Raw genomic sequence first — 22,890 nt, forward strand, 5'->3', positions numbered from 1 at the left:
AGGAGGTGTTGGCTTTGGGGATGACCAGTGAGATATACCTGCTGGAGCACGTGCTATGGTTGGATGTTGTTATCGTGACCAGTGAGCTGAGATAAGGCGGCGCTTTACCTAGCAAAGACTTATAGATGACCTAGAGCCAGTGGGTTTTGTGATGAATATGTAGCAATGGCCAGCCGACTAGAGCATACAGGTCGCAGTGGTGGATGGTATAAGGGGCTTTGGTAACAAAACGGATGGCACTGTGATAGACTGCATCCAGATTGCTGAGTAGAGTATTGGAAGCTATTTTGTAAATGATATCGCCGAAGTCGAGGATCGGTAGGATAGTCAGTTTGACTGACACACAGTATGACTGACACACAGTAACAATTAAACTGCCCAGACATTTAGTGACTTTTATAGCTGACTGATATGTTAAGGGGAGTGAAAGCAGCTGATTCAATGGCCTATTGGGATCAACATTGACCCCCTGGTATGAAGTGGTGCTCCAAAATAGTCTAAAGTGGTGGTGGTTTTTTAAGAATTCCATTTCCAGTCGAGTGGCGTCCACCAAAGAGATCTTCTGGTTGATATCACTCTGGCCAGGGCATTTTACGATGATATAGCCTTTGTTCAGGTGAACAACTTGGCCATTAACACTTTTTAAGATGTCTGGCTCTGCTCCTTTGCCAACCAAGTCTGGCTTGATCAGAATTTATTGTAAACACAGTACAAACTGTATATCCATATTTAAAATTTTAAAAAATCATGAGAGAAAAGGGTGAGGAGTTCAAATAAACAATTGTGATAATATCCAGAGTCCTTGCACCTTTGGGATCCACTGAATGTGCCATTCTCAATGCTTCAGTTGTTGCTATGTCAACATTGCATGGCACTACGACCGGGTTAATGGTCTCGTTTTTTTAAATAAACTTCAAAATAAGACCTCTGATCTAAAGCGACATGAAAGACCAAAATTGATAAGAGTATTATCTGTTGAAACAGACTGCTAACATCTGTCAGTGATACATAGTGAATCTGAGACAATGAGAAAATAACCATTCAGTTACTATAGGGCAAGACATGAGTTGAGTCACAGGCTTGACGCATTGATGGACAAAATACTAACCGTTAGACTACTTTAATCTCTTCACTGTCTAAATAAATGTGGAGAGCACTGTATATGATTCAGTGAAGTTAAAATGCACAGTGAAGGTTACAAAATGCACATTAATAATAGTTACATCGTCTACATAAAGTATCTACTTCCTCCTAACCCCATTCATTTTGTGACACTAACCTGATCACCAATATCCTCTGGTTGGTCTTTGAAAGGTACAGTGGTAATCCCAGGTAGATCAATAAGTGTGAGGTCACATACATCAGGAGACGTGATTTCCAGCGTGATCAGGTCATCACAGATCCCAACACCATCTCCGGCTAGAGTATTCTGAGCTTTAAAAACAGGTAATTGGGTAACATTACTCACCCCTGTAATCGTACCTTTGTGAATGTGACTATCTATTGAAAACTATAAGCCAACATAAAATTACACTGTCAGTATGTATCTACTGTATATTGTGGGGAATATAAAGTGAAATGTAATGCTTTTACATTCAGTTGAAACTTGCACACCTGTTCTGACATGAATCTCAACCAATGAGGGGTCCTCAAAAGTCTCCACTATCCCTTGATAACTGATCTTTACCTTCCATTTGCCTCCAAAACTCTTCCTTCGTTTCAATTCCAATAGACACCTGGTGACAATACCTAAGAGGAAATAGATTTGTTTTAAATAAAAGTTGCACCAAATTGGTATTTGTTATGCAATATAAGAAATGCAGCCTATAAAGTGTAAAGAGAACATTTACTGATCTAATGATGCAGTAGCAGATGCATGACAACATGTTTCTTCACGCAGCACTGACTTGAGGAAGACCCAGTTGGGTAGAAACATATTTCTCCATGCGTCTGCTACTCTCTACTCAAGATAGTTTTCAACTGATCCATCTCACCACTTCCTCTGGGTAGTGCCACCTCAGATTATTTTGTTTTAATTTTTTTTATTAAACCTTTATTTAACTAGGCAAGTCAGTTAAAACTTGTTAGGAACTAGCTCCCGCTGTGGGGATCAAATCAGCGGAAATTTCAAGTGCGCCACGTATAGTTTTTGATAAAACTCAAACTGTTATGCAGATGAATGAGGACCCAAAAGCGACTTGGCGAAAACAGAGTCTTTATTCCAGTAAAGGATAAGAGCACTACTCCTGGACAATCAGAGCAGAAAACAAAACATAAAAAACTTAAATCCACTCGTAGTGACGAGGACAGACTGGAGACTCGACCATTAACTGTAGGTTGCCTCGGGAAGGCACCGACCGTAGCGGACTCAGACACCTGCTCACACGCAGCATCTGAAGGAGACAAGACATGACAGGGCGAGACAAAGACACAGCACAGCGAACATCATACAAGGATCCGACAAGGACAGAAGCGGAAAACAAGGGGAGAAATAGGGACTCTAATCAGAGGACAGAATAGGGGACAGGTGTGAAAAGACTAAATGAGTGAGTTAGGAGAATGAGGAACAGCTGGGAGCAGGAACGGAACATAGAGAGAAGAGAGAGAGGGAGGGGGAGAGAAAGGGATAGAAAAAGGGAACAAACCTAATAAGACCAGCAGGGGGAAACGAACAGAAGGGAAAGCATAATGACAAGACAATATAAGACAAAACATGACAGTACCCCCCCACTCACCGAGCGCCTCCAGGCGCACTCGAGGAGGAATCCTGGCGGCAACGGAGGAAATCATCAATCAGCGAACGGTCCAGCACGTCCCGAGATGGAACCCAACTCCTCTCCTCAGGACCGTAACCCTCCCAATCCACTAAGTACTGGTGACCACGTCCCCGAGAACGCATGTCCATGATCCTACGTACCTTGTAAATAGGTGCGCCCTCGACAAGGACGGGGGGGAGGGAAGACGAACGGGGGTGCGAAGAAAGGGCTTGACACAGGAGACATGGAAGACAGGATGGACGCGACGAAGATGTCGCGGAAGAAGCAGTCGCACAGCGACAGGATTGACGACCTGGGAGACACGGAACGGACCAATGAACCGCGGAGTCAACTTACGAGAAGCTGTCGTAAGGGGAAGGTTACGAGTGGAAAGCCACACTCTCTGGCCGCGACAATACCTAGGACTCTTAATCCTACGTTTATTGGCGGCTCTCACAGTCTGCGCCCTGTAACGGCAAAGTGCAGACCTCACCCTCCTCCAGGTGCGCTCACAACGTTGGACAAACGCCTGAGCGGAGGGAACGCTGGACTCGGCGAGCTGGGGACGAGAACAGAGGAGGCTGGTAACCCAGACTACTCTGAAACGGAGATAACCCGGTAGCAGACGAAGGAAGCGAGTTGTGAGCGTATTCTGCCCAGGGAGCTGTTCTGCCCAAGACGCAGGGTTTCTAAAAGAAAGGCTGCGTAGTATGCGACCAATCGTCTGATTGGCCCTTTCTGCTTGACCGTTAGACTGGGGATGAAAACCGGAAGAGAGACTGACGGAAGCACCAATCAAACGACAGAACTCCCTCCAAAACTGTGACGTGAATTGCGGACCTCTGTCTGAAACGGCGTCTAACGGGAGGCCATGAATTCTGAACACATTCTCGATGATGATTTGTGCCGTCTCCTTAGCGGAAGGAAGCTTAGCGAGGGGAATGAAATGTGCCGCCTTAGAGAACCTATCGACAACTGTAAGAATCACAGTCTTCCCCGCAGACGAAGGCAGACCGGTAATGAAGTCTAAGGCGATGTGAGACCATGGTCGAGAAGGAATGGGAAGCGGTCTGAGACGACCGGCAGGAGGAGAGTTACCTGACTTAGTCTGCGCGCAGTCCGAACAAGCAGCCACGAAACGGCGCGTGTCACGCTCCTGAGTAGGCCACCAAAAGCGCTGGCGAATAGAAGCAAGAGTACCTCGAACGCCGGGATGGCCAGCTAACTTGGCAGAGTGAGCCCACTGAAGAACAGCCAGACGAGTAGAAACAGGAACGAAAAGAAGGTTACTAGGACAAGCGCGCGGCGACGCAGTGTGAGTGAGTGCTTGCTTAACCTGTCTCTCAATTCCCCAGACTGTCAACCCGACAACACGCCCATAAGGAAGAATCCCCTCGGGATCAGTAGAAGCCACAGAAGAACTAAAGAGACGGGATAAGGCATCAGGCTTGGTGTTCTTACTACCCGGGCGATAAGAAATCACAAACTCGAAACGAGCGAAAAACAACGCCCAACGAGCTTGACGTGCATTAAGTCGTTTGGCAGAACGGATGTACTCAAGGTTCTTATGGTCAGTCCAAACGACAAAAGGAACGGTCGCCCCCTCCAACCACTGTCGCCATTCGCCTAGGGCTAAGCGGATGGCGAGCAGTTCGCGGTTACCCACATCATAGTTGCGTTCCGATGGTGACAGGCGATGAGAAAAATAAGCGCAAGGATGAACCTTATCGTCAGACTGGAAGCGCTGGGATAGAATGGCTCCCACGCCCACCTCAGAAGCGTCAACCTCGACAATGAATTGTTTAGTGACGTCGGGAGTAACGAGGATTGGAGCGGACGTAAAACGCTTCTTGAGGAGATCAAAAGCTCCCTGTGCGGAACCGGACCACTTAAAGCACGTCTTGACAGAAGTAAGAGCTGTGAGAGGAGCAGCAACTTGACCGAAATTACGAATGAAACGCCGATAGAAATTAGCGAAACCTAGAAAGCGCTGCAACTCGACACGTGACCTTGGAACGGGCCAATCACTGACAGCCTGGACCTTAGCGGGATCCATCTGAATGCCTTCAGCGGAAATAACAGAACCGAGAAAAGTGACGGAGGAGACATGAAAGGCGCACTTCTCAGCCTTCACGTAGAGACAATTCTCTAAAAGGCGCTGGAGTACACGTCGAACGTGCTGAACATGAATCTCGAGTGACGGTGAAAAAATCAGGATGTCGTCAAGGTAGACAAAAACAAAGATGTTCAGCATGTCTCTCAGTACATCATTAACTAATGCCTGAAAAACAGCTGGAGCATTAGCGAGGCCAAACGGCAGAACCCGGTACTCAAAATGCCCTAACGGAGTGTTAAACGCCGTCTTCCACTCGTCTCCCTCTCTGATGCGCACGAGATGGTAAGCATTACGAAGGTCCAACTTAGTAAAGAACCTGGCTCCCTGCAGAATCTCGAAGGCTGATGACATAAGGGGAAGCGGATAACGATTCTTAACCGTTATGTCATTCAGCCCTCGATAATCCACGCAGGGGCGCAGAGTACCGTCCTTCTTCTTAACAAAAAAACCCCGCCCCGGCAGGAGAGGAAGAAGGCACTACGGTACCGGCGTCAAGAGAAACAGACAAATAATCCTCGAGAGCCTTACGTTCGGGAGCCGACAGAGAGTATAGTCTACCCCGAGGGGGAGTGGTCCCCGGAAGGAGATCAATACTACAATCATACGACCGGTGAGGAGGAAGGGAGTTGGCTCTGGACCGACTGAAGACCGTGCGCAGATCATGATATTCCTCCGGCACTCCTGTCAAATCACCAGGTTCCTCCTGAGAAGAGGGGACAGAAGAAACAGGAGGGATAGCAGACATTAAACACTTCACATGACAAGAAACGTTCCAGGATAGGATAGAATTACTAGACCAATTAATAGAAGGATTATGACATACTAGCCAGGGATGACCCAAAACAACAGGTGTAAAAGGTGAACGAAAAATCAAAAAGGAAATAGTCTCACTGTGGTTACCAGATACTGTGAGGGTTAAAGGTAGTGTCTCATATCTGATACTGGGGAGATGACTACCATCTAAGGCGAACATAGGCGTGGGCTTCCCTAACTGTCTGAGAGGAATGTCATGTTTCCGAGCCCATGCTTCGTCCATAAAACAACCCTCAGCCCCAGAGTCTATCAAGGCACTGCATGAAGCAGCCGAACCGGTCCAGCGTAGATGGACCGACATAGTAGTACAGGATCTAGATGAAGAGACCTGAGTAGTAGCGCTCACCAGTAGCCCTCCGCTTACTGATGAGCTCTCTTTTACTGGACATGAATTGACAAAATGTCCAGCAATACCGCAATAGAGGCACAGGCGGTTGGTGATCCTCCGTTCCCTCTCCTTAGTCGAGATGTGAATACCTCCCAGCTGCATGGGCTCAGTCTCTGAGCCGGAGGAAGGAGATGGTTGCGATGCGGAGAGGGGAAACACCGTTAACGCGAGCTCTCTTCCACGAGCTCGGTGACGAAGATCTACCCGTCGTTCTATGCGGATGGCGAGTGCAATCAAAGAGTCCACACTGGAAGGAACCTCCCGGGAGAGAATCTCATCCTTAACCTCTGCGTGGAGTCCCTCCAGAAAACGAGCGAGCAGCGCCGGCTCGTTCCAGTCACTTGAGGCAGCAAGAGTGCGAAACTCTATAGAGTAATCCGTTATGGATCGATCACCTTGACATAGGGAAGCCAGGGCCCTAGAAGCCTCCCTACCAAAAACTGAACGATCAAAAACCCGTATCATCTCCTCTTTAAAGCTCAGGTAATTGTTAGAACAATCAGCCCTTGCCTCCCAGATAGCTGTGCCCCACTCTCGAGCCCGGCCAGTAAGGAGTGATATGACGTAAGCAACCCGAGCTCTCTCTCTTGAGTATGTGTTGGGTTGGAGAGAGAACACAATATCACACTGGGTGAGAAAAGAGCGGCACTCAGTGGGCTGCCCGGAGTAACAAGGTGGGTTATTAACCCTAGGTTCCGGAGACTCGGCAGACCAGGAAGTAGCAGGTGGCACGAGACGAAGACTCTGGAACTGTCCAGAGAGGTCGGAAACCTGAGCGGCCAGGGTCTCAACGGCATGACGAGCAGCAGACAATTCCTGCTCGTGTCTGCCGAGCATGGCTCCCTGGATCTCGACGGCAGTGTTACGAGAATCCGTAGTCGCTGGGTCCATTCTTGGTCGGATCCTTCTGTTATGCAGATGAATGAGGACCCAAAAGCGACTTGGCGAAAACAGAGTCTTTATTCCAGTAAAGGATAAGAGCACTACTCCTGGACAATCAGAGCAGAAAACAAAACATAAAAACTTAAATCCACTCGTAGTGACGAGGACAGACTGGAGACTCGACCATTAACTGTAGGTTGCCTCGGGAAGGCACCGACCGTAGCGGACTCAGACACCTGCTCACACGCAGCATCTGAAGGAGACAAGACATGACAGGGCGAGACAAAGACACAGCACAGCGAACATCATACAAGGATCCGACAAGGACAGAAGCGGAAAACAAGGGGAGAAATAGGGACTCTAATCAGAGGACAGAATAGGGGACAGGTGTGAAAAGACTAAATGAGTGAGTTAGGAGAATGAGGAACAGCTGGGAGCAGGAACGGAACATAGAGAGAAGAGAGAGAGGGAGGGGGAGAGAAAGGGATAGAAAAAGGGAACAAACCTAATAAGACCAGCAGGGGGAAACGAACAGAAGGGAAAGCATAATGACAAGACAATATAAGACAAAACATGACACAAACTTTCATTAAAATACACATACAAGGTACTGAATTAAAGCTACACTCGTTGTGAATCTAGCTACCGAGTCAGATTTGTAAAATGCTTTTCGGCGAAAGCATGAGAAGCTATTATCTTATAGCATGCACCCCAAAGTACTGGAACTTCATCTAAAACAACAGATTTTGCGGTAGCCGGCGCTACCCAAAACGCAGAAATAAAATATAAAACATTCATTACCTTGACAAGCTTCTTTCTTGGCACTCCTAGATGTCCCATAAACATCACTATTGGGTCTTTTTTTCGATTAAATCGGTTCATATATAGCCTAGATATCGATCTATGAAGACTGGGTAATCAAGGAAAAAACTGAGTTTGATAACGCAACGTCATTTTTTAAATTAAAAAAGTCGATGATAAACTTTCACAAAACACTTCGAAATACTTTTGTAATGCAACTTTAGGTATTAGTAAACATTAAAAATCTATCAAAATGATCATGGGGCGATGTATATTCAATAGCTCCACGTCCTGATATCGTGTCCAAATATTCCTCAACCAAAACATCCGGTCGGAGACCGGAAAAAATGCGCTGCCTTGTTTCGGTTTGACCAAGAAACAAATCCGAGACAAATGACAAGACTGTTGACATCGTGTGGAAGCTGTAGGTATTGCAACCTCGGCCCCATTTAATGTGGTTCACGTTTAACAATTGGTTGAAGTGGCGCATGGATATATTTTCCCATTTTCAGTGATCAGATTTTCCTGCACTTTTTGATGAAACGCACGTTCTGTTATAGTCACAGCCGTGATTTAACCAGTTTTATAAACGTCTGGGTGTTTTCTATCCACACATCCTAATCATATGCATATACTATATTCCTGGCATGAGTAGCAGGGCGCTGAAATGTTGCGCGATTTTTAACAAAAAGCTGTGAAAATTCGCATGAGCCCTAACAGGTTTTAAGAAGAAATAGTGCACCACCTTATGGGACTCCCAATGACGGCCGGTTGTGATACAGCCTGGAATCAAACAAGGGTCAGTAGTGACGCCTCTAGCACTGAGATGCAGTGCCTTAGACCGCTGTGCCACTCGGGACCCCAAGATAATGCATCAAGCACTGGTCTCATACCACAGCAATGGCTGGCAATGTCAGGTCCTTCTCGATTCCAGTCGATCTCTGAAAGTCAATGAGTTCGATGAATGGTCACACTTGTCTATCCAAACGGCTGTAGAATAGAATACCCCACTTTGCATATAGCATTGCAGTGCTATATCTGCAGACAAATAAATATACCAAGCAAATGTAGGAAAACCGAGATATGTGTGATACAATTCAAAGGCAATCAGTTATGAATTAAGCTGGAAAGGATGTCTTTAATTTGAAAATCAATTGTTTGGATTTCAACTTATCTTTACTCATCCTCAGAACCTGCATCGGTCTGTACATTGCTCAATGAAACACAAATGCACCAAGAATACATGTAAGGCTAGATGTAATTTGTTCTTGGGTTATAACTTTAATTTTTCATAAAAATAAAGAAGACTTACTCAGTATTGCTCAAATGTGTTTGTCAGAGTAGAAAGAGCACACTGCAGAGACCTATCAATATACCTTTGCACTGCAACAATGTGCAAAAAGGTTACAACCCCAGAATGGACACAGTCTGTAGCATCAAAACAATGTCCACGTACTGTAAAGGACTGGCATTATATGATCATCTGCTGATTTCAAAGAAATATAAACGGGGTGCTCCAGTTTATAATAAAGGATAAGGGTCATTCTATGCACTCATCTAAGGCTTGACTACTATTCAAGAGTAAAAAGGGTAGCGAGCATTCAAACTGAGAATAGACAGCGGAAAATGATTTTGGGAGTATCATTAATGTTGAATCAAAGCAAACTTTATAGTTAATTTCATATTTATTTCATTTCATTTGCGATTTTTAGAAATCGTTAACGTTGCGTTATGGTAATGAGCTTGAGGCTGTAGTCACGATACCGGATCCGGGATGGCTCGGCGCAAGAGGTTAAGGATTGGACCCTTTCTTTCAATTTTCGCCTAAAATGACATTCCCAAATCTAGCAGCCTTTAGCTCAGTATTGAAGCAAGGATATACTTGATACCATTTGAAAGGAAACACTGAAGTTTGTGTAAATGTGAAAAAATGTAGGAGAATTTAACATATTAGATCAGGCAGAAGACAATACAAAGAAAAAAACAATAGTTAAAAAAAACAATTGTACCATCATCTTTGAAATGCAAGAGAAAGGCCATAATGTATTATTCCAGCCCAGGTGAAATTTAGATTATGGGCACTAGATGGCAGCAGTGTATGTGCAAAGTTTTAGACTGATCCAATGACCATTGCATTTCTGATTTAAATAAAAAAACATTTAAAAATTCAAAAATATAAAAAACTGAAAAGTGATGCTTGCATATTGACCCCCTTTGCTATGACGCCCCTAAATAAGATCTGGTGCAACCAATTACCTTCAGAAGTCACTTAATTAGTTAAATAAAGTCCACCTGTGTACAATCTAAGTGTCACATAATCTCAGTATATATACACACCTGTTCTGAAAGGCCCCAGAATCTGCAACACCACTAAGCAAGCCACACCATGAAGACCAAGGAGCTCTCCAAACAGGTCAGGGGCAAAGTTGTGAAGAAGTACAGATCAGGGTTGACTTATAAAAAATATCAGAAACTTTGAACATCCCACGGAGCACCATTAAATCCATTATAAAAAAAATGAAAGAATATGGCACCACAACAAACCTGCCAAGAAAGGGCGAAACTGGAAAAACCACCAAAACTCACGGACCAGGCAAGGGGGGCATTAATCAGAGAGGCAACAAAGAGACCAAAGATAACCCTGATGGAGCTGCAATGCTCCATAGCTGAGACTGTAGTATCTGTCTATAGGACCACTTTAATAAGGCTAGGCGTCCGGCTAGCGGGACAACTTCCAGTGAAACTGGAGGGCGCTCGATTCAAATAAATCATAAATATTATGGATATGAAACATTTCATTTCAACATCGCGCAACATTTCAAAGTCCTGATACTCATGCCAGGAATATAGTATATGCATATGATAAGTATGTGTGTATAGAAAACACTCTGACGTCTCTAAAACTGGTTAAATCGTGTCTGTGGCTATAACAGAACGTGTTTAGGAGTAAGAATCCCTGGGAAAACTGTTCACCAAAAACACAAAAAAGATATTCATCTGCCAGTCAATGTATTGTTTAAGGCGAGAGAAAATAGATGAGGATCCCATTAGAATCCCTACAGCTTCCACACGATGTCGCCAGTACTGGCATTTCATGACTGGTTTATCCTTGGTGAGATGACGTATAGGCACTTCCTGTCTTGGGGCGCACCGGAGGATGTTATGAAAGTGAAAACATGGACGATGATTTCAAGACTTGCTGCTATTTAATTTACCTTTATTTAACTAGGCAAGTCAGTTAAGAACAAATTCTTATTTTCAATGACGGCCTAGGAACAGTGGGTTAACTGCCAGTTCAGGGGCAGAACGACAGATTTGTACCTTGTCAGTTCGGGGGTTTGAACTTGCAACCTTCCGGTTACTAGTCCAACGCTCTAACCACTAGGCTACGCTGCCGCCCCCTATCGGTTACAGATCGCCCCGTGATCAATTTGATAGATTATTAACGTTTATTCATACCTAAAGTTGGTTTACAAAAGTAGTTTGAAGTGATTTGTAAAAGTTTATAGGCAACTTTTGTCATTTTAAAAAGTGACGTTGCGTCTTGTAAAGGTGAATTTTCCTGGATCAGACCGGCCTTCATAAAATGACATTTTGGCTATACAATGATGTATTTAATCGGGAAAAAGACCCAATTGTGATGTTTATGGGACATATAGGAGTGCCAACAAAGAAGCTCGTCAAAGGTAATGAATGTTTTATATTTTATTTCTGCGTTTTGTGTAGCGCCGGCTACCGCAAAATCTTTTCTTTAGGTCTCGTTCAGGTATTTTGGGGGGTGCATGCTATCAGATAATAGCTTCTCGTGATTTTGCCGAAAAGCATTTTACAAATCGGACATGTTGGCTAGATTCACAACGAGTGTAGCTTTAATTGAGTACCTTGCATGTGTGTTTTAATGAAAGTTTGAGTTTTATCGAAAACTATAGGTGGCGCTCTGAAATTTCCGCTGATTTATGTTCAATTCCGCATCATGCCGAAGAGGTTAAAAGCTTAAATTCTTGTTAATCTAACTGCACTGTCAGATTTACAGCAGGCTTTTGTTAGTGTTCTCAATACTGGAGAGGGAATGCAAATCAACGACGCTGGACAGAGTGGAATCAGGTGTATCAAAAAGGCCGTTTATTGGTCAAAGATATCTTGTCCTGCAGTTTTACGTGCATGGATCTAGTTCATATAACTCGGTAAGGAGTCAGGTGAAAAAGAGGACTTATACAAAGGTTACATTCATTTTTATACATACAATAAAGTAGGTATAGTCTTGTCGTGACGCCTTCTGAATGGTCCCGTAGGGTTGGAGGCGGACCCGCTCTAGCCAGAGTAGAAGCCCCCATTGGTGCACAGCAGTCTTCTGTTCTGGGCACCCAACCAGTAGAAGGGGAGAAGAGTGTTTATTCTAGGAGATGTTTGTGTCAGGGGTTCGTGAGGTAGAGGGCAGTTTACTATGGCTGGGTGTATGTGTTCATGCGATGGAATGTCTTTGTTTCCTGGGGTCGTAAGACAACAAAGCTGAGGGGATAGTGTTAGGGGGTAGTTTTATTGCTGGCTGTGTGAGCTAGTTCCAGTTTTAGCAGGGGTACGTAGATGACTTGAGTCAGGCGGTTTGGCTTGGCGCTGTATAATATATGAACTATGTATATGAATGTTTACATATATTTATATAACACTTTACAGTAAAAGCATGCCATGCGATTGTATGAGGACGGCGCCCACATCAAAATATTTTTCCACCAGCACAGGTTTCATAAATTCACAAATAACTTTTTGAAAATCTTCCTCTGATTTGTCATCCAAAGGGTCCCAGCTACAAAATGTAGTGTCATTAAAATAAAATCCTTATTTATATTCCAAAAAGTCTGTTTACTTGGCACCATCGATTTGAGTAATCCACTCTTTCAATATGCATAATAATAAACAATAAACAGCGAGTAGCAGCAGTGTACAAAACAAATGGGGGGGGGGGGTTCAATATAAATAGTCCGGTGACCATTTGATTAATTGTTCAGCAGTCTTATGGCTTGGGGTTAGAAGCTGTTAAGGAGCCTTTTGATCCTGGACTTGGCACTCCGGTACCGCTTGCCGTGCGGTAGCAGAGAGAACAGTCTATGACTTGGGTGACTGGAGTCTCTGACAATTTTATGGGCTTTCCTCTGACACCCCCTATTATATAGGTCCTGGATGGCAGGAAGCTTGGCCTCAGTGATGTACTGGGCCGTACGCACTACCCTCTGTAGCGTCTTATGGTAAGATGCCTAACAGTTGCCATACCAGGTGGTGATGCAACTGGTCAGGATGCTCTCAATGGTGCAGCTGTAAAACATTTTCAGGATCTGGGGACCCATGCCAAATCTTTTCATTCTCTTGAGGGGGAAAAGGTTGTGTCGTGCCCTCTTCATGACTGTCTTGGTGTTTGGACCATTGGTGATGTGGACACTAAGGAACTTGAAACTCTCGACCTGCTCCACTTCAGCCCGTCCATGTTAATGGGGGCCTGTTCGGCCCGCCTTATCCTGTAGTCCACGATCAGCTCCTTTGTCTTGCTCACCTTGAGGGAGAGGTTGTTGTCCTGGCACCACTGTTGTCGGTGACCAGGCCTACCACTGTTGTGTCGTCAGCAAACTTAATCATGGTGTTGGAGTTGTGTTTGGCCATGCAGTTGTGGGTGAACAGGGAGTACAGGAGGGGACTAAGTACATACCCCTGAGTGGCCCCAGTGTTGAGGATTAGTGTGGCAGAAGTGTTGTTGCCTACCGTTACCACCTTGGGGCAGCCAGGAAGTCCAGGATCCAGTTGCAGCGGGAGCTGTTTAGTCCCATGGTCCTTAGCTTAGTAATGAGCCTCGTGGGCACTAGGGCGTTGAACGCTGAGTTGTAGTCAATGAATAGCATTCTCACATAGGTTTTCCTTTTGTCCAGGTGGGAAAGGGCAGTGTGGAGTGCGACTGAGATTGCATCATCTGTGGATCTGTTGGGGCGGTATTGCGAATTGGTTTGGGCTGGGGTATCCGGGAGGATGCTGTTGATGTGAGCCATATCCAGCCTTTCAAAGCACGTCACGGCTACTGATGTTTAGGCAGGTTAGCTTCACTCCCTTCAGACAAGGCAGTATTTTATGAGAGCCCCTACTCACTTACAGTGGGGCAAAAAAGTATTTAGTCAGCCACCAATTGTGCAAGTTCTCCCACTTAAAAAGATGAGAGGCCTGTAATTTTCATTATAGGTACACTTCAACTATGACAGACAAAATGAGAAGAAAAGAAATCGAGAAAATCACATTGTAGGATTTTTTATGAATTTATTAGCAAATTATGGTGGAAAATAAGTATTTGGTCAATAACAAAAGTTTATCTCAATACTTTGTTATATAACCGTTCTTGGCAATGACAGAGGTTAAACATTTTCTGTAAGTCAACAGGTACAAATAATATTTTTTCCTCGAAAATGGAAATAATTACCACCAGACTGGAATGGCAAAGGGACATGAGCTCCGCCAAGTTTGAGCCCTATCTGTGCACGTGCCTGGGTGACATACAACAGACTGTCTGAGGGAGCTACAGCCATAAAGCTCTTAAAATATTCTGTGATTTCCATAGTGGAAGGCGAACAAATTCCATATTTTTCGTGTTAATAATGTTCCCTATCATCCATGTGGTATGTTCCTCTTATTTTTTTATATTTCAGGAATCATGGCCCTTTGATTTTAAACACTCTTGACTGAGATTGATTTATAAAGGTTTGGCACAATGCTATGGTCCAAACAGAGGGATTCCTTCTCTATCACGTGTGGTGTTGAGGGATATTATGTTGTAGCACTGAATTACAAAATTCAAAATGTAATAATTGTATTTTTCTTATTAATAACGTTCCATGTTGTCCTTGTCGAGAAGAAGGCGCAACCAACAAAGTAAAAAATATTTGCCCTGATCCACTGGGGGGAAAAAGTCACCAGATGCTTGCTGAGTGTGGATTCAGTTGATGTCTGCCGTGCTCCAGCTCTATTTCTGCCCCATGCAGCCTCCTTCCTTCTCTCTTCTTCCTCTGCACAGTATCCCTGGACCTCTTTTAATCACCACCCTGACAGCAGATTGCAAATTACATTAGTTATCAATCTATCAACCCATCACTGCTCTGCTCCCCTACCCCCATTCCGAGAGGAACCGCCAACCCATGTGCTCAGCACCGGCAAAGTTAATCACAAACGCCACAAAGAGAGAGGGGGGGAGGGGAGAGAAATGAGACAGAAAATCTGAAAAAACATTTAGCATTTTAAATAGCTGCACCACTCCGAGTCAGCCGAGCCCCATTAATTAAAGGACACGGCCCGTTGCAGCTGAACTGAAAACTCACTCCTATTCACTGTAAGACAGTGTCAGGGAGAATTATATTTTTCTCCCTCACAGTAAACCACGTAATCTTGGCTACAGACTATCATAATTGGATGAGGATGATTTATGCTAGGCAGAGGGAGAGCAATGATAGGGAAACCCTCTGCGCTCACTCACTCAGTCAGTGAGGTGCAGTAAGTGTAACAGGTCTGGCCAGTTATTCACTCACACCCATCTCCATCCCTCACCCAGAGTTAGGATTTATATTTGATTGACATTTTCATTTTACAGGATGAATTATCGATGACTTATTCTGGCATGTTTGCGTAATTGAGGAGAGTTTAATATGCACACCATTTATCTAGTGGAGCTGAAGTTGGAACCCGTTGTTAAGGGGAATAGGATAGTCATGTGCTCGAAGGCTGATACAACAGCCAACAGAATACACAGTATCCTGCTCTAAAGTGTGAGGTGTGCTAGCCTCAAGCCTATCCTACATGGCCAGAATTTACATTCAGAAGTGATAAAAAGAACAGCACCAGTATGTGTGTGCGACCTGTAGTAATATGGCTGCTGCATGCTGGGATTCTGCTCCTGGCAATCTATTCCCAACCGTTCCCCAGCTACCTGCCCTCCATCCTCCCCCCAGCGACTTCTCCCCAGAGACGCCTTATTGTTTGAACAAAAATGTCCATGGTGTCTATCTGACTGTTCAGTTGAAATGGAGGTTTGGCTTGTACTGAGTGTGAGCAACTGAGAGAGAGCAATATATTTTTTTTAAACATCCACAAATGGATTTTAACAGATCAACTGCTACATCAGCATTGTACCAATGGCCTCACCCCTCCCCTTTTCTCATACAAATTGTGACAGCACCTGTTTTTGTAGACAGCAGGGCGTAGTATTATTCATTTACACAGTTTTCTATGTTGCACCTTGTTAAGAAGGAATCACAGGACTAGGCGGAAGAATTATCATATCACAAATCTTGTAGCCCACAGTTGAAGTCGGAAGTTGACATACACATAGGTTGGAGTCGTAAACTCGTTTTTTCAACCACTCCACAAATGTATTCTTAACAAACTATAGTTTTGGCAAGTTGATTAGGACATCTACTTTGTGCATGGCACAAGTCATTTTTCTAACAATTGTTTACAGACAGATTATTTCACTTAACTCACTGTATCACAATTCCAGTGGGTCATAAGTTTACATACACTAAGTTGACTGTGCCTTTAAACAGCTTGGAAAATTCCAGAAAATTATGTCATGGCTTTAGAAGCTTCTGATAGGCTAATTTACATCATTTGAGTCAATTGGAGGTATACATGTGGATGTATTTCAAGGCCTACCTTTAAACTCAGTGCCTCATTGCTTGACATCATAGCCATCATACTGCTCAGAAAGGAGATGCGTTCTGTCTCCTAGAGATGAACATACTTTGGTGTGAAAAGTGCAAATTAATCCCAGAACAAGAGCAGCAAAGGACCTTGTGAAAATGCTGGAGGAAACAGGTACAGACTACGGTAGCCAGACTACGGTTTCCAACTGCACATGGGGACAAAGATCATACTTTTTGGAGAAATGTCCTCTGGTCTGATGAAACAAAAATATAACTGTTTGGCTATTATAACTATCGTTAGGTTTGGAGGAAAAAGGGGGAGGCTTGCAAGCCTAGGAATACCATCCCAACTGTGAAGCACGGGGTGGGAGCATCATGTTGTGGGGGTGCTTTGCTGCAGGAGGGACTGGTGCACTTCACAAAATAGATGGCATCAGGAAAATTATGTGGATATATTGAAACATCATCTCAAGACATCAGTCAGGTAGTTAAAGCTTGGTCACAAATGGGTCTTCCAAATGAACAATGACCCCATGCATTCTTCCAAAGTTGTGGCAAAATGGCTCAAGGACAACAAGGTATTGGAGTAGCCATCCCAAAGCCCTGACCTCAATCCTATAGAAAATTTGTGGGCAGAACTAAGAAAACGTGACTCAGTTACACCAGCTCTGTCAGGAGGAATGGGCCAAAAGTCACCCAATTGTGGGACGCTTGTGGAAGGCTACCCGAAACGTTTGACCCAAGTTAAACGCAATGCTACCAAATACTAATTGAATGTATGTAAACTTATGACCCGCTGGGAATGTGATGAAAGAAATAAAAGCTGAAATAAATCATTCTCTCTACTATTATTTGGACATTTCACATTCTTAAAATAAAGTGGTGATCCTAAATGACCTTAGACAAGGCATTTTTGCCAGGATAAAATGTCAGGAATTGTGAAAAACTGAGTTTAAATGTATTTGATTCAGGTGTACGTAGACTTCCGACTTCAACTGTATATTAAAGCCAATGTATGAGAATTGTGAATACAAATCTACTTTTCTTTTCTTAACCAATGAGGGGAAAATGTCAATGTCCCATACCTCGAGTCAATTTCCCCCTCCTTTCATATGTTGAGGCCTGATAGTGATAACGATGCTAAAATATTTCATACGCAGCTTGTTAAACCATCAGATCCGGAGGAAATATATAATAAAAAAATTAGCAAAGAGGCATTTCAAACATACTGTTTGGGGAGGATGCGTGGCTAATGAAATGGGCCACACAGGGGACATGCTGCTGATACAGGGGTAATTACAGAGCTACTGCTGCTGCTCCTCACCGCCCCCAGGCAAGACTTAGGCATAAATAGGAGCAGCCTACGGATGGGCCTCTCCATATCCACCATCCAACCTTGTGTCTAAAACCCACTAATAACATCCAAACAGTGGGTTGCCTTGCCTTTTCAAGTGCATCAGCCCTCCACAAGAGGCACATTGTACGTTCCACTTGGAACTGTTTTAATCAGGGGAGGGCGTGGCACCACACTGCAGAGCCATACATCCTGCAGATTGTTCATAAATCAGACCATCCGGCGAGGAGCCAGGCAGCCGCACAGGCCTATCGTTCCAGCAGCAATTAGCATACCGGTACGCTAATAGGACTGTGTGTGGAACTCTTCAGAGTAATTACAGTGTCGACTCACAGAAGGGTTCTGAGGGTTGGATACAACAGCTCATCGATTACAGCGAAGAGGGGAACAAAATCAATTTGCAGCCGGAGTATAGTTGTGAAGTAAATGAGGCTATCAAATAAAGTGTTGCTGTTGAGTGAATCACTTCCATGAAAATAAACATTTTGAGAAGAGAAACAAGAGAAATATGACTGTCAGTCAATCGCTCAATGTCTTGGCTGTTCCAAGCCCTGCAAATGGCCCAAGTGAACAAACATGATTTAACAACAGTGATTCCAACAATATGACTGGAATTTAAACACCGTAGAGATCCTCAAAGCTTATTTGGGACAAATCCTTTGAGTGAGACATTAACTCAATGCAAATGATATGAAGAAACTCAATTAACATTTAACCAAGTGGTAAAACCAAACAACACAAACAGCTGCACCTCTGGGCACATGAAAATAAGGCCTCATTAGGCAGATGGAAATTATTCAAATTAGTTAATATGAAGTTGTCCCTCAGTGCAAGGCTTCATCGGGTGAAAAAAAGCAGAGTTTAGTATATTTGCTCATAGCCAAAAAACATTAAAAAACAAGATTAAAATGGAGAGAGAAAATATAACTCTTCATACAGAAAAATTATGAAAACCTCTAAGAGCATAAAGGTAGAATGCTTTGCTTTGTTTAACATGGGAGAAGAAATGCCAAAAGCTATAGAAGTCTCAACAAGTTCTAAAGGGACCATCTTGACCTGCTTAAAATCAAAACCAAATCATGTCCCTAAAATCTAATGCTCATGCAATCTTTAAATAACATAAGACTTATTACATTCCACCAAATTACTACTGTATCCTGACCCTCTCAACTCAACACCCAAGCCTTTGGGTAGGCTAGATAGCTTCATTGATTCAATCCATTTGACCTAGACAACAGTTTATCTAATCCCGGAATCATTATAGAATTAAAAATATGTCAGGGATAAGAGGCTTGGAATGGATGGGGGAAATGTTCCTCTCTGGGAATGCCTAGTCCTAATTTATTCTGTCCTTTATGATCTTTTAATAAAGTAATATTTTTCATTTTAACAGCTTTGGGTGTCTGACCACATGGCTGTTCCTGGGAACTCTATAGCCATCCCCAATCTCCTACTACACCCTTTGCCCTGGCAGTACCTTGACCTCTCTAAGGAAAGTAAATTGATATGGCAAGAGCTACCCTTCATCATAATAATATCTGAGATCTATTTCCCGTCATTTCCAGGATAAATACAGTGACTCCATTCTTTGATTTGTTCCTGGTCCTGCCTGCATGCATGATATTGATTTAGAGTTTTTGCCATGCAGCTTATGGCTTTGTCCGCTCATCTTGTAAAACACAATAGCGAAAAGCAGTAAATCTCCAATGTACACTTCCTCCTGCACAATAATGTGATTTGTCGTGGAATTATCTGAATTTGTTGGTAACATTTGTAAGATGTTTAATATTCATCAAATGTGTGTAAGTTACTTCTCGTAAGAATGTATTTTGTTGTACTATAGTGGTGGCCATTGGCAGTTATCTGTTCTATGTCAGGACTAAGTTGCATGGGCCGCTGAGAGGGGAGAGGTCAAAGTGTCATCATGTGTAAACATATCTTTTACTACCTTTCCCATTCTGGGGAAAGAAGGGTTGCCGTGTCTGGAATCATTATATGCTCCCTCTTAAGTTGTTTCTATCTTAACCTATAGCCTCACCTCCTCTCCGTGAGTTTGTCCAGGAGTTTGTATTTAGAGTGGTTGTATCTAAATTACAATTTGATATATGCCTGTTGATATGGAGGATTTGGTTTATGGTTCTGGGGTTTGGGAAAGGAGACAAAGCTGAACGATGAATTATGTCTATGCTGTCTGACTATGTGTGTCTTTGCTATTAAAAGGAACTCAGTTGCATTGTAAGGGGGCTCTCGGAGGATTCACTGGGAGACACTGAATTTATCTGAGAGTCACATGATTGTGATAGAGCTCATATAATTAAAGATGGACTTTTATAACTAACTCTGACGTGTGTGTGTGGTTTGCTCCCATGATTTGGTAAATAGAGGAAATTTCCACGACAGCTTGCATCATCTCCATTGTACAGGTTGCAGGCCTTGAGTGTGCTGCCATAAAAGCACAGATAGCCCATGTGATACTATTAGATACACATGCTGGGCCGTATAATAAACATGTGATTTATGGAACACTCCCATCATCCCTCCATTCCAGATCCATATCCAGTGCTATAATTGTACGTAAGGCATTTTTATTGCACTTGCTGTGCAGATTGATGTTCAGAATTTATTTACTTTCAGATAAAAAAAAATTAAAAAGAAGCACAAAACCACGGCATATCCTTGGCACATCTTGCAAGTCCAGTTGAGTCGCTGTCACTTTGAAAAAAAAGAGTGGGGATATGCAAATCTGATGCCTTTCTATAAACCATGGCAAAGGTTTATAGATGACTAGGCTGACTAGGCTGATGACAAACAAAAGAGGAAGTCACCATCATCGAGTAGGCTACTCCTATGAATATGACCATTATAAGCCTTTCCATTATGATGCTTTTAATATGCAAGTTTATGGGCCTTATATATAGAGGTGGACATGGAAAGGACACATAAACAGAGGAGAGAGCAATCAAACTGGAATTAAGGAAGAGCCCTAATGTCATCATCACTGCTGATGTATGATTTCAACACCCAGGAAAGGTAGTCAGGAGAGAGCAGCACTTTTACTCAGTTTACTATGGGACTTCCACATAACTGTTCCCAGTCCACTACATGTGGTGTTTACAGCATGGGTAGTAGGGACCGGCAGACCGCCCAACATTAATAGGTTTACATGTCCTACTGTTCCACTTCCCATAGACATTATGGGTTAATGTATGAAATGGTTGCCAGAGGGAAGAGTTTTGTCCCCCACATCTAGGAATACAAGCCAGATAACATAAAATTAATATTTCATAGTGCTGCATCGCCTGTCAGACAAATTTGTGTGGACATCCCGTCAATAAATGGCTGAAAGATTGATGAAATTTGATGTCCCCAGGCCGAGCATGAACCAGCTTGTGGGGGTGTTGATACAGAGGCTATTTTTGGAGGATTCCTAGTTCTCTCCTCAGAGCTTCTAGCGGCCTGGCCAACTGACTGAAGCATCGGTGCTGGCATCACAGTGGTCTGGTAAATGAAAAGCAATGTCACAATAACTTCCCATCTTTGTGCCGGTCCAAATACAATCACTGGCTCCTCATTGCTATGTAATTGACATGGAGTACTCAGTGAATAAACCATAGTATCTCGCAATTCAATTTAGAACTCTTATTTGTGAAGGAAATCACCAATACATGCATTGACTAGGAAACATTTTTCCACAGAAAATGTGTTTAACTTCCACTTAGGTTAACACAATGAAGTCAATGTTCTGTACATTCAATTTCCATAATGATAGATTTCACACAGCAAGTCAATATATTTCACTCTTGAAAATACAATATTATAAATGTGGTGTAAGAAGAATTAGCTTTGATTATCAAAGAAATTGTGTGTGCCACTGTGCCTCAATTATGCCTGGCTGTTTTTTGTTTATCTATGACAGATTGAAGGATTAAAGAGATATTATTGCATCTGCCTCAAAGCAACAGTTCCTCTGTTGTTCCTCAAAACAAATTCTGGACGAGTACTAAATGATTAAAAGCTAATTAATATCTCCCATCATGTTTCATTCCACCCTTCATTTGGCATGTATTCCCTTGTTTAAATTGCTTCCAATTCTTAGCATGAATGCATAAAACACCAATTATTGTGACAACATTAGGCACTGCAGTGAACAATGAAGGTGGAAAGAAAACAGACAAACCAAAAATAGCGGAAACAATCATCATGTTGGTTTTGACAATGATAGATCCAGCAGTATGTCACAGATTTGACATGGTCCCATCATGCCGAGTCTGTCAAAATGGCTCTTGAACTTTCTCTCTAGAGTTTAAAACACACAGCCCAAAGGAGCTCCTACTCCTGCATGGGTTTGAAGTAATGTGGTTTATCCCGACAGTGAAGATTAAGAGGTAGATCTTGGGGTGAGGAGAATAAAAACTAGAGAGCTCTCCTGAGAGCTCACTGAGTTTCTGAAGGTTAGCTCTGCAATTTTAGGCCGATAAGGCCGGTAGTCAATTAAATTATTCCATAAAGCCTCCACCAGCAATACATTTACCAACAAGATTGAGAGTTATTTGACCTTCTTTCGCACTCCATAAATGACCTGGCTATACAAATAGCTTCTCGATTAAATTACATGTCTAAATGCAGTCTTATTTCACTCCTGAAATTCCATCACTGACCTTTTGGAGGTGGCAATTTGGCAACCAAGGCTGAACCAGGGTTTTTAAGCATGCTGTAATGTATGTGCATCACATACGGTAGACATGGTCCATCGTTGTCTTTACCATGTATGTTCACCCTTTGGATAGATATTTGATATTGTCAACCAGTCGAATCTATCAGGTTTGTAACATGGAAAAAAATATTTTATTCACGGCACGTGCCAGTTGGCTGTACACTCCAAAGGTTACTCTAGTGGTTTGATGGGAATTCCTCAGTGGCGTTGTTTAAACATCTGACATTTGATTGTAATTTTGTACCAACTAATTTAATCCCTAGGTGGTCATCAGAGAAATTACATTGTGGGTTTGGTTACCAATAAACAAATCAGCCGATTTCAGTCCAACAGATCCACTGGCAGAACAAATATCTGCATTACGAGTCAGTGTTAGCAAACCGTACCCCTGATCAACTCA

General features: G+C 43.2%; 1 pseudogene; it reads right to left on the bottom strand.

The window, feature by feature from the left end:
• Window positions 1-17,803, bottom strand: part of LOC118396874 (interferon-induced GTP-binding protein Mx-like) — a 29,456-nt pseudogene extending 11,653 nt beyond the window's left edge.
• Between the last annotated feature and the right edge of the window lie 5,087 nt (window positions 17,804-22,890).

This window comes from Oncorhynchus keta, chromosome 18 (assembly GCF_023373465.1).
Source record: "Oncorhynchus keta strain PuntledgeMale-10-30-2019 chromosome 18, Oket_V2, whole genome shotgun sequence".
NCBI classification, from domain to species: Eukaryota; Metazoa; Chordata; class Actinopteri; order Salmoniformes; family Salmonidae; genus Oncorhynchus; species Oncorhynchus keta.